At 34.7% G+C, this 13,072-nt stretch overlaps 1 protein-coding gene across 27 annotated transcripts in view; it reads left to right on the plus strand.

Moving 5' to 3' along the window:
* R3HCC1L (R3H domain and coiled-coil containing 1 like) overlaps positions 1–13,072 on the plus strand; it is a 107,162-nt gene that overhangs the window by 53,938 nt on the left and 40,152 nt on the right.

A 13,072-nucleotide genomic window follows, 5' to 3' on the forward strand; every position in this document is an offset into this window, starting at 1 on the left:
CCTCAGTTATGTCTTTCAGAGTAGCTTTTGGAGAGGTTAAAGAAGGCAGTTAGGGCTTCTTATCTCCTAACATTAAGTAATTGATATAGTTATTTTTGTATTTTTTCCTATAAGATTGTTAAAGATATTTAAGTGGGGAGTACTAACCACACTGATATATTCATATTGCCATAGGCATTTATGAGCACAGACATTGGTCTCAGAGTATCTATATTAGGATCTAGATAATCCTCTGCCATATTCTAGTCCTTTGGCCTTGGTGGAGACAATTTAACACCCTCGTTGCCTTGGTTTTATGGTAGAATTGGACTAGTAATAATTCTACTTCATAGGGTTTTTGGGAGAATCAAATGTAATGTTACTATTTTGAACATAAAATGGTCAAGTGAGTTATTTGTCAGGTGAGCAAATAAGATCTGGTAAGTGGCCAAAATAAATATAAAGTTCATGTATTAAAGTTCATATATCTTGCTCAATTAGGAAACACCTCAGATCCTTACTTAGAGGTCTTTTATTGTTACTTTGTATGTAATTTGGACACTCTGGAATTTGCAGTGCCCTTTAGGTTGGGAGAAATAGAAATACCTAGAGTAGCAATAAGTGACAGATGGTGAAGAGAAAGAAACAATGAAAATCAGGTACTCTACTAAAAAAAAATAGTGATCTGGAGGTTGTAGTACAGCTGTGCATTGCATATGGGGTGAGGACAGCATTTCACAATGAAGAAGGCCTTGAGGCATCACCTTATACATGGCACAGTTTGGCAGTTTGAACAGAACTGTTTGGCTTCTCATTCTGCTTTCTACTAGTAATTCTGTGCATGCCTTTTAGTAAGATCTATCTATGTAAGGTCTCTTAATGAGTGTCTACCTGGGTTAAAAGCTTATTTGTCTTTAGTCCAGATATGTTAAAGAGAAGACCTATAGAGTAATTTCTTTCACTATAGACTTTAATTTTAGAAATTATTGTCTTATTCTTTTAACTTAAATTTTAATATATATTTTGTATAACCTGGTTTGAATAGAAGTAAAAATGAATCTCCAAGCAGATATAGGAATTATTTTGTGTTTTCAAGTGTGAAATATATCATTGTATTATAATAACTAGTGCAAGTGCATTTACGAAAGGATGCATTAGGAAAACTACAGCAGAATCTGTTGTGGTTCATTAGCAGATTTTATAGTTTTTAAAATATGAAGCCATTTCTCTGCTGTCCCAGTATAATTTTTTATGTTATTATATCACACACAAGTGCCTCTGTGCTGTGTTTGTGTTGAATCTCTTTTAAGTGAAGCGCCTGTGCAGGAGAAGGACATTTCTTGGTTTCTTATTTGCAAATGCAGTTGACCCTTAGTATCCCTGGGGAATTGGTTCCAAGACTTTCCTTGGATACCACAATTTGAGGATGTTCAAGTCTCTGATATAAAATGGCAGTATTTGTATATAACCTATGTACATCCTCCTTTTTACTTTATATCATCTCTAGATTACTTATAATACCTAATACAATATAAATGCTAGGTAAATATTTGTTAGACTTTATTGTTTAGGGAATAATAACGAGGAAAATCTGTGCATGTTCAGTACAGACACAATTTTTTTAACTGAATATTTTCCATCTGTGGGTTGGTTGAATCCATAGATATGGAACCCATGGATATGGAGGGCCAGTTGTACTGTACTTGGGATTGACATTGGAAGTGGGAAGACCTTGAAAGTGTGGAAAGGATTGGGTATATTTTTTATTTTATTATTTTATTATTCTAATTTTATTCTGCCAAAGAATCTTCCAATTTTTTACTCATGTTTTCTCTTTTACCTTGCCCTACAACCAGAATTACAAATTATTTGAAACAAAATATTTTCTATGCCTGTTGTATACTTTTCTGACATTGAATATGCTGTTTAGTATTTTAAAACTTCTATTCAAGTGAAATCAACTTAGTAAATAAATAGATTTTAAATTATAAGAATTTTAAAAGCCTTAAATTGTAAAAAGTGAAGAAGAATTCTAGATTAAAAGTAATCTAGTGCATATATAAGGGTAAGTAAAATAGTGCATATATTAAGGGTAAGTATTTTATGGACTTTTTTATTATTATACTCTAAGTTCTACAGTACATGTGCACAACCTTCAGGTTTGATACATAGGTATGCATGTGCCATGTTGGTTTGCTGCACCCATCAACTTGTCATTTACATCAGGTATTTCACCTAATGCTATCCCTCCCCCAGTCCCCCACCGCCCGACAGGCCCCAGTGTGTGATGTTCCCCGCCGTGTGTCCAAGTGATCTCATTGTTCAGTTCCTACCTGTAAGTGAGAACATGTGGTGTTTGGTTTTCTGTCCTTGTGATAGTTTGCTGAGAATGATTGTTTCCAGCTTCATCCATGTCCCTGCAAAGGACATGAACTCATCCTTTTTTTCGGCTGCATAGTATTCCTTGGTGTATATGTGCCACATTTCCTTAATCCAGTTTATCATTGATGGACATTTGGGTTGGTTCCAAGTCTTTGCTATTGTGAATAGTGCCGCGTTAAACATATGTGTGCATGTGTCTTTATAGTAGCATGATTTATAATCCTTTGGGTATATACCCAGTAATGGGATCGCTGGGTGAAATGGTAATTCTAGTTCTAGATCCTTGAGGAATCGCCACACTGTCTTCCACAATGGTTGAACCAATTTACACTTCCACCAACAGTGTAAAAGCGTTCCTATTTCTCCACATCCTCTCCAGCATCTGTTGTTTCCTGACTTTTTAATGATCGCCATTCTAACTGGCGTGAGGTGGTATCTCATGGTGGTTTTGATTTGCATTTCTCTGATGACCAGTGATGATGAGCATTTTTTCATGTGTCTTTTGGCTGCATAGTTGTCTTCTTTTGAGAAGTGTCTGTTCATATCCTTTGCCCACTTTTTGATGGGGTTGTTTGTTTTTTTCTTGTAAATTTGTTTTAAGTTCTTTGTAGATTCTGAATATTAGCCCTTTGTCAGATGGGTAGATTGCAAAAATTTTCTCCCATTCTGTAGGTTGCCTGTTCACTCTGATGGTAGTTTCTTTTGCCGTGCAGAAGCTCTTTAGTTTAATCAGGTCCCATTTGTCTATTTTGGCTTTTGTTGTCATTGCTTTTGGTGTTTTAATCATGAAGTCCTTGCCCATGCATATGTCCTGAATGGTATTGCCTAGGTTTTCTCCTAGGGTTTTTATGGTTTTATGTCTAACATTTAAGTCTTTAATCCATCTTGAATCAATTTTTGTATAAGGTGTAAGGTAAGGATGGAGTCTCACTCTATTGCCCAGGTTGGAGTGCAGTGGCATGATCTCGGCTCACTGCAACCTCTGCCTCGTGGGTTCAAGCAATTCTCCTGCTTCAGCCTTCCAAGTAGCTGGGATTACAGGCACCCGCCACCACGCCTGGCTAATTTTTGTACTTTCAATAGAGACGGGGCTTCACCATGTTGGCCAGGCTGGTCTTGAACTCCTGACCTCAGGTGTTCCACCCGCCTCAGCCTCCCAAAGTGCTGGGATTATAGGTGTCAGCCACTGTACCCAGCCTGGACTTTTTTTTTTTAAGTCACATATGTGTATGAGTCTGTTTACTGTGTTATTATATGAAATGCTTTTCTTACTGTGGAATGCAGGAAAAAAATTGGAAAAATTGGCTTAGGAACCTATGCTTTTAGGTAAGTCTTATAAAGCTTTAAAAAAAAGGTCTTGGAAATAATATAAAGCAGAAATAAGCAAAATAGAAAATTAAAGAAACTAAATAGTTTGGCATTTTGAAAAGATCACAAGATCAATAAAATTGACAAACCCTTAGCTAGACTAAGGAAAAAGAGAATAGACTCAGCTAAAGTCAGAAATGAAAAAGGAGACATTGCAACTGATGCCACAGAAATACAAAGGATCATTAAGTGACTATTATGAACAATTATATGCCAACATATTGGCTAACCTGAAAGAAACTGGTAGATTTCTAGAAACATACCAAGACTGAATAATGAAGAAATAGAAAATCTGAGCAGACCCATAAGCAGTAAGGAAATTCAATTAGTAATCAAAAATCTCCCAGGACCACATGGCTTCATTGGGGAATTCTACCAAACATTTAAAGGAGAATTGACACCAATTCTTCTTAAACTCTTCCAAAAAATGGAAGAGGAAGGAACACTTCCAGACTCATTTAATGAGGTCAGCATTACCCTGATACCAAAGCCAGAGATACTATAAGAAAACTACAGGCCAGTATCTCTGATGAATATTGTAAAAATCTTCAACAAAATACTAGCAAGATAAATTCAATAAGACATTAAAAGGATCTTACACCATGACCAAGTGGAATTTATCTCTGGGATGCAAGGATGGCTCAACATATGAAAGTCAATAAATATAGAATATATACCATATTAACAATTGAGGACAAAAATCACATTTCAATTGATTCAGTAAAGGTACTGACAAAACATAATACCTTTTTATGATAAAAAACACTCAACAATCTAGGAATAGAAGGAAATTATCTCAACATAATAAAGGTAATATGTGAAAAGCCCACAGCTAACATAATCATTAGTGAAAAATGAAGTTTTTCCTCTAAGATCAGAAACAAAGCAAGAATGCCCACTCGTCACTTTCTTCAACATTGTAATAGAAATTCTAGCTAGAACAGTTAGATGAGAAAAAGAAATAAAAAGCATCCAAATTGGAAAGGAGGAAATAAGATTATCCCTAATCACAGATGACTTGGTTTTACATGTACAAAACCAAAAAAAAAAAAATAAAAAAACTGTAAGAACTGTTAAACCAATTCAGCGAAGTTGCAGGATACAAAATCAACTCTCCAAAATCACTTGTGTTTCTGTGCACTAACAATTAAGGAAATAAAGAAAATCTCATTTACAGTAGCATCACAAAGAATAAAATGCATAAGAGTAAACTTAATCAAGGGGAGAAAGACATACATTGAAAACTATAAAACATTGCTGAAAGAAATTAAAGATACAAAAATATGGAAAGACATACATTTGGTATTATTATGCTGAAACTAAAGCCAGACAGATACTACTGGTTGAGCATCTCTACTCCAAAAATCCAAAATTCAGAATGCTCCAATGAGCATTTCCCTTGAGTATGACCTTTGAACATTGTCAGCACACAAAAAGTTTTGGATTTTGGAGCATTTTGGATTTAGGATTCTTGTATTAGGGCTGCTCAATCTGTACAAGAAGACCAATATTCCTGATGAATATTGATGCAATACTGTTGTGGATTGGAAGACTTAATATTGTTAAAATGTCCATACTGTCCAATCTACAGAGTCAGAACAATCTCTGTCAAAATCCATACAACGTTTTTTGCAGAAACAGATAAAACCATCCTAAAATTCATACGGAATCTCAAAGGAGCCCGAATAGCCAAAGCCGTCTTGAGAAAGAAGAACAAAGCTGGAAGCCTCACACTTCCTGATTCCGTAGCATATTACAAAGCTATAGTGATCAAAACAGTGTGGTATTGGCATACAAACAGACATATAGACCAATAGCACAGACTAGAGAGCCCAGAAATAAACCCACATATAGTCAAATGATCTTTGATGTGCATACCAAGACTACACAATGGAAAAAAGGATAGTTTCTTCAACAAATTGTGTTGGGAAAACTGGATATCCACATGCAAAAGAATGAGGTGTACCATATACAAAATTTAATTAAAAATGGATTAAATATAGGAACTGAGAACCTAGAAAAAAACAGGGGAAAAGCTTCTTGATATTGGAATTAGCAGTGGTTTCTTGCATATGACATCAAAAGCACAAGTAACAAAAACAGCAAAAACATGTACATCCAACTTAAAAAAAACTAAAAAAGTAAAATACATCCAACTTAAAAGTCTTCTATACAGCAAATAAACAATTGTCAGAGTGTAAACACAGCCTAAGGAATAGGAGAAGATATTTGTAAACCATATGTTAGACAAGGGGTTAATATTGAGAATATATAAAGAACTTGACAACTCAGTAACAAATAATCTGAATAAAAAATGAGCAGAACCCAAACAGAGATTTTTCCAAAGAAGATATGTGCATGGCCAGCAGGCATGTGAAAAGATGTTCTACACAGCTAATCATTAGGGAGATGCAAATAAAAACCACAATATTATCTCACACCTGTTAAGATGGCCACTATCAAAGAAGAAACGGAAAATAACAAGTGTTGACAAGGATGTAGAGGAATTGGAGCCCTTGCACACTGTTGGTGGGATTGTACAATGGCACAGCTCCTATGGAAAACATATGGAAATTCTTTCTAAAACTAAAAATAGAACTATCATATAAGCCAGCAGTCCCACTACTGGGTATATTCCAAGGGAATGAGATTAGATGTTAAAGAGACATCTGCACTCCCATGTTCAGTGCAGCATTATTCACAGTAATCAAGATGTGGAAGCAATCTAAGTGTCCATCTGTGGCTGAATGGATAAAGAAAATACGGCATGTACCTACAACAGAATATCATCCAACCTGGTAAGGAAGAAGTTCCTGTCATGCTGCCTCATGGTTGAACCTTCAGGACATTTTGCTAAGTGAAATAACCCAATCACAAAAAGTTGAATACTTATATAATTTCACTAATATGAGGTATCTAAAGGAATTAAACTCAGAAACAGAAACTAGAATGGTGGTTGCCAAGGAAATGAGGAATTGTTCAGTGAGTGTAGAGTTTCTGTCATGTCAGATGAAAAAGTTTAGTGATCTGTCATACAATAATGTGCATATAGTTAAAATACTGTGCTATACACTTGAGAATTGTGAAGAGGTAAATTTATGTGTTTTTTTTTTTACTACAGAAAATGCACAAAAGGTCTATAAGCATACAAAACAAAATGTTACAGTGGTTTTCTCTGGAAGGAGAATGCAGATTTTTAGTTTTTGCTTTTAGGTTTATTGTAAAGTCCTTTTGTATTAAAATACAAAAAAAAAAAAACCCACACCTTTTTTTCGTTACCTTTATACTATTAAAACTTTTCCTAAAAGTAGATTGTACCTTCCATTGTAGACCTTTGAGCCATCTATTATTTTTAAAACTGTACCCTGTTATACCCCATCTTTTTTTACTTGGAGACCTCATTCTTCAGGTAGCCTGTAGTGGCCAAGAAAAATAACTTTGTATCTAGTTTTGTCATCAGAACACTGAGCACTGTATAAAAATTCATCAATAAATATTAGCTGCTATATCCATAAAGTCAGCCAGTACTCCAAAGCTGTATACTGGCTATTGCTAAACAAGCAGAGTTTATTTAAATATGTGTTCCTTAGAACTTAATAATTCAGTTCCTTAGAACTGAATTCAAATGACTGGAGAACTGATTTTGTACAGGCTTTAATACTGAACTTTGTTAAGTCAAGAATGGCTTTTAAGGAAGATTTTGAATATGTGACATTTATTTATGTGTAAATACTGAGTCTCAAGGTGCTTTAATTGTCATGTGGTGAATAATAGAGGAGTGCGAAATATTATATTCTACCTAGTACTACCCTTGCATTTCTAATAAAGGTATGACAGAGCAGGTATTGCTAGAATTTCTAATCTCATAGTTGCTCACTTTTTGTTCCAGGATTTAAAAATTATTTATCTATGCCTTTATTACAGTTAACCCATTCATCTCCCATTTACATAATCAGTTTTTACCTTCCTATTGAATTAGTCTTCCTCACCTCATACTTGCTTCCTAGACTGTTCCAGTGGGATATTTATCTCCCCAATTCCATGAAGCCATTCCAGTGTTAACAACAACCCCATCTTGCTAAATCCAGTGGAAATTCTCAGTTCATCCTACTTGACCTTCCAACAGCATTTATCTTATTTTATTTGTATTTATTTATTCATTTGAGATAGGGTCGAAACCTCAGCCTGCTGGGTTCAAGTGTTCCTCCACCTCAGCCTCCTGAGTAGCTGGGACTATAAGGCGCATGCTACCGTGTCCAACTAATTTTTGTACTTTTTGTAGAGAAAGCGTTTCTCTTCTCTTCCTTTCACATCCCATACAATCAGTCTATCATGTTTTGTTAGCTTTGCTTTCAGATTCTATGATTAATCTGACCACTTCTTATGACCTCTGCTACCACCCTATACGTGCTGCAATAGCTTCCTAACAGGGTTCCTTCCTTCTACTCTTGTCCCCCTATACTTACATATTAGCTAGAATGATCTTTAGCAAAAGTAAGTCAGATCATGTTGAAACCTTCCAGTAATTCCCCAGCACTCTGAAAATAAAATCCGAAGCTCTTGGCCATAACCTACCAGCCACTACTCATTCTGGCCCTTAGCTGTCTTACTGACTTCTCCGCCCCTTCTTTTTTTTCTTGAGACAGGGTCTCACTCTGTCACCCAGGCTGGAGTGCAGTGGCACAATCTCAGTTCACTGCAGCCTCCACTTCCCAGGTTCAAGTGATTCTCCTACCTCAGCCTCCCAAGTAGCTGGGATTACAGGCGTGTGCCACCATGCCTGGCTATTTTTGGTATTTTTAGTAGAGAGAGGTTTCACCATGTTGGCCTGGCTGGCCTTGAACTCCTGACCTCGGATTACAGATGCGTGCCACCATGCCCGGCTTCTCCACCCCTTCCTATTCTGCTGATACCACACTTGTTTTCCTGTTACTTCTTGTCCATGACAAAATTCTCCTGCCTCAGAGTTTTTGCACGTGTTCATTCTTTTTCCTGGATTTCTCTTTTCCCTGATAATTTGTGTGTCTCTCTGACTCAATTTAAGCATCAGCTCAGGTGTTAACTCCTCAGAATGGTCTTCCTCACTTTACAACATGGTCTTCCCTTTATTTTCTGAATTTTCATCTCCGCTCCATTTTACTCTGTAGCCTTATACATTATAGGATGTGTTTAAATGTTTGTTGATTGATTGATTGTCTTCATCAGTAAGCTCCGTGAGACCAGGAGCTTTGTTCATTACTGTGTTCCCAATGCCTAAGATGGGACTTGGCACATAATAGTTAATAAATATTTGTGGAATGAATGAATATTTAGTGATATAAATAAATGATATTTATTTAGTGCCAAATGCAGTGCAATGGCATTGTAGATACAAAGACAAAAAGAAACTAACTCTACACTGAAGAAGAGAGGCAGATGTGCAGACAAGTAACTATAAAGCAGTATGATAATTGCTTTAATGAAAGTGTATGTATGTAAAAGTGTGTGTATAGTGGAAGCTTATAGGAAGGACCTTAGACTATCAAGGAGAGTCATAATGAAGTTATAGAAAAGGTAACCTTTTCTATATAGTAATGAAGTTATAGAAAAGGAAGTTTTGAGGGTGATAATGGAGCTAAATTATGTAGGATTGTATTTGTTATGCATAAAAGCTTGTGTGTGAAAAACCACTGAAGAATTTTGAACTGGGAAATGAACAGGAGAATCTGATTGGTCTTTTAGAAAGTCACTGAAAACAGTGTAGAGGTAGGTGATAGGACTTGGTAATTGATTGAAATATCAGGGATAGTGACTTCCTGGGTTTTGGCTTGAACAACTGGGCTGACAGTGATACTGTTCACCAAACTATGAAGTTGGGGAGAGGAGAGCAGTGAATTTTTTTTTTTTTAAGAGGATGGCTAGAATTTAAAAGTGTATAATTATCTTAGTGCCCAGAAATCTTATGATTTACTTGTATCACTTAATATAATTTTTAATATTACACTTAATTACAAACATAATAAATTTGCTTTTAAGGTACTTCCATGCCTTTACAAATGGACATATACACTGCTGAATGTCAGGACCAGGACATCTCTTAGTTTTGCCAGTTTGTAAGTAGACCAATGAGAAGAAAGAATACTCTTGATAGTGTAGTGAAACCAAGGAAGTTATTTTTTTAATATGCGAAGAAATGATTTGAAATTTACGGCCTTCCACAGTTTCAAACATAATAAAAAGCCTTCGTTTTCCAGAAAAAAAAAAAAACAAGTTGGGAAAATGCTTCTAAATTTGTTGGAGCTGACTTTTACCTCTCAGATTGTTATCTAATTGGTTTTGTTTTCTGATTTATGGAACATGAATAGACTTTACTTCTTTGGATCCTTTAAAAAATCATTATAAACTAAAGTGTTTGTATGCAGATAAGCTTATCTGTACATTCATGGTTTACTTGATTTCTTGATTTGGTGTGTTCCTATGCTGGTGAAACCAACAAAACAGAAGGAGAAAAGCAGATTATATTTGTCCTGTGGCATTAGGGATATGGCAAGATCCTAGACCAGTGCTAACCCATTAGAATTATTTAATGTGGACCACAAATGTGAACCACATATGTAATTCTAAATTCTCTAGAAGCTACTTTTAAAAGTACAAAAATAAACAAATGAAGTTAATTTTAATGTTTTATTTAATGCAGTATATCCAAAATAGTATCATTTCAACATATAATCAGTATAAAAATAATGGACATTTTGCATTTTTTTGTATGAAGTCTTTGAAATCCAAGTGTATTTTATATGCACAGCACATCTCAGTTTAGACTAACTGCACTTCAAGTGCTTGATAGCTACTTGTGACTAATTGGACAGTATAGTCCTAGATCATTCTTAAACTAAAGAGTAGAGGTTGCTCAGCATTCTGCAACATTTGAGAGTATCTTTCCAACATCGAGTAATTTATGTGCTGCTTGTTTCATTTTCCTGTCAAGTATATTAGAGTTTCTTCTTTTGTCCTCTCATCATTTTCTTGCTTACAGTAATTTTGTCCAATAAATATCTGCTTATCAATATTCATTGCCTTTGCTTTCTCTTACATGTTTAATGTCCTATTATGCTAAAACAATAGCGTATCTTTAAATTTTAGTGATTTTGTTTTAATTACAAGAATACTGCCTGTTCTTTTTGTAACAAATTTAAACAATACTGTAGCATATGTTGTATAAAAAGATAATAATTCTTTATAATTCTTTTTCCTGTTTCAGTTCCTGCTCTCCCAGTTGTAATCAGTGTTAGCAGTTTAGATAATAGCTTTTTTTTTCCTCTTTGGGAATATACACTTAAGAGAAATTCATGCTAATTGAGAAAATTAGTATTTGGAAAATACCTCTTAAAAGTAAACCTATTAAAAATGGAGACAAGATTTATTAGTTATTAATGAAAAAGATTTGTTAGGGACAGTATTCAGAAATGAAAACATTTTACTATATGTATATTGTTTTTCTATATGTTTAACAAAATTTAAATTGTAACTGCAGCTGTGGTAATTCTCAGAATTAACAAAGAATGATGTGATATCTTCCTGGTGTAATTTTTCCAGTAGAATTGTATAATAGTCTGATAGCATCCTTCATTTTGTGTTTCATTTATCTAGCATTTGTTATATAAAATAGACTTGTACATCAGTTTTATCAAAACTCTTGAGGGTTTCACCAGTTTCTCAAGATATTTTCTTAATCCTTTCTCTATTCTTATTCTGTCATCGTCCTTCTTTAGTTGTTGAGTGAATTGTCCTATCTTTAGTTGTTGAGTGGTTTGATTCTGCCAGAATCAAAGGATGTTGCTGTGAGATGAGCATTTTCTTTAATATTATTTTCACAGACTTGAAATCCTGCATTCTTTTGAGGGTTTGTATTTTCACATTACAACTGAGTTGCATTGTATTTACTTTGTATGATTGAGTATTTACAGCAATAGGCTATTAGTGAGAAATTGATTAACAAAACCAGGATACATGGTTGCAATAGGTGTTAGTGTCTAGTAGAAACAGATAATCAGGGGACATTATGAATACTAGTGTATCATAAGGGCCTTGACTCCATCTGCAAACTTGTAACTTAAGGGATTCAATGTCCATTTAAGTAATAATAGCTAACTTTTATGGAGACTTTTACCATGCCTGGCAAATTTCTGTACACGAATATTTTTAGGTAATCTGCTCAGTGTGCCTATAAGTCTGTTATCATCCGCATTTTATGCGTTAAGTAAACTAAGGCTTAGAGCAATAACTTTTGTAGTATAGAATCTGGCCCATTGAAGACTTGTAAAATAGACTTCTGTTGGCACTGCTCAACACAAAAGGAAGAAAGCACAAATAAATAATATTAAGCACAAGAAAGGGGACATATAGCAGAGCTAAAGCAACAACAAGAACTTACTGTGAATAACTTTTATATCAAATTTGAAAAGCTAGGTCAAAGGCAGATTTTCTAGAAGAAGAAAGAGAAACTAGAATAGACCTTTAACATTAAAGAAAATGAATCATTTTTAAACATCTTCACCAAAAAGTATGAGTCCCAGACAGTGCTGCCAAGAAATTCTACCAACAGTAAGCCCACCCAGCCTTATTTTATAAATCTTTAACTTACATAGTGTGTCTTGCAGTAACCTTGGTAACCCAATCATATAACTCCCAGTACTGGGAGAGAAAATTGTAGACAAGTCTCATTTGAATATACATGCAAAACCCTCAATATTGACAAGCCAAATGAACAGGTAGGCATTTGTCCTGACATTGAATGTTCCATATTTTTCCATTTATTTGAAGTGCCACGTTTATTATAAAATGAATTCCATATAGATGTGGATCCATTTTAGGGGGGTTTACTTGTGTACTTAATCTTTCATCTTGAATTAAAAGCCTGTCCATTGAATCTTAACATTCAAGATATTTGCATTGGCATTTAAATGTATGAGAATTGTAATGGTCTGGTAGTAGTCTGGTAGTGAATGCTTTATATAAATATCTTTCTGTCGCATAGTTTTTTGCATATCATTTGAAGAGGATGCCAGGATTAGAACTCAATATACTGAATACCTCATTTGAGACGTTTTATAATTCCAAAGAATATATCGTCATTCAAACATTTAAGTTGATAAAACTTAAAGATATTATTCAGAAAATAGATTTGAAATAAATATATTGTCTAAGTATTTTCCACAAAAATGTTTTCCTTCCATACCCTCCCATGTGCCTTGCCTCCTTCTCAAGGGAATTGGAGATGACTTTATAAAGGGACAGGGAAACAAATATTATCAGACACCTGAGATGCATTAGTCATTGCATTTGAACACCAAACTTAATTCTG

Source organism: Pongo abelii, chromosome 8, assembly GCF_028885655.2.
Source record: "Pongo abelii isolate AG06213 chromosome 8, NHGRI_mPonAbe1-v2.0_pri, whole genome shotgun sequence".
Lineage (NCBI taxonomy): Eukaryota > Metazoa > Chordata > Mammalia > Primates > Hominidae > Pongo > Pongo abelii.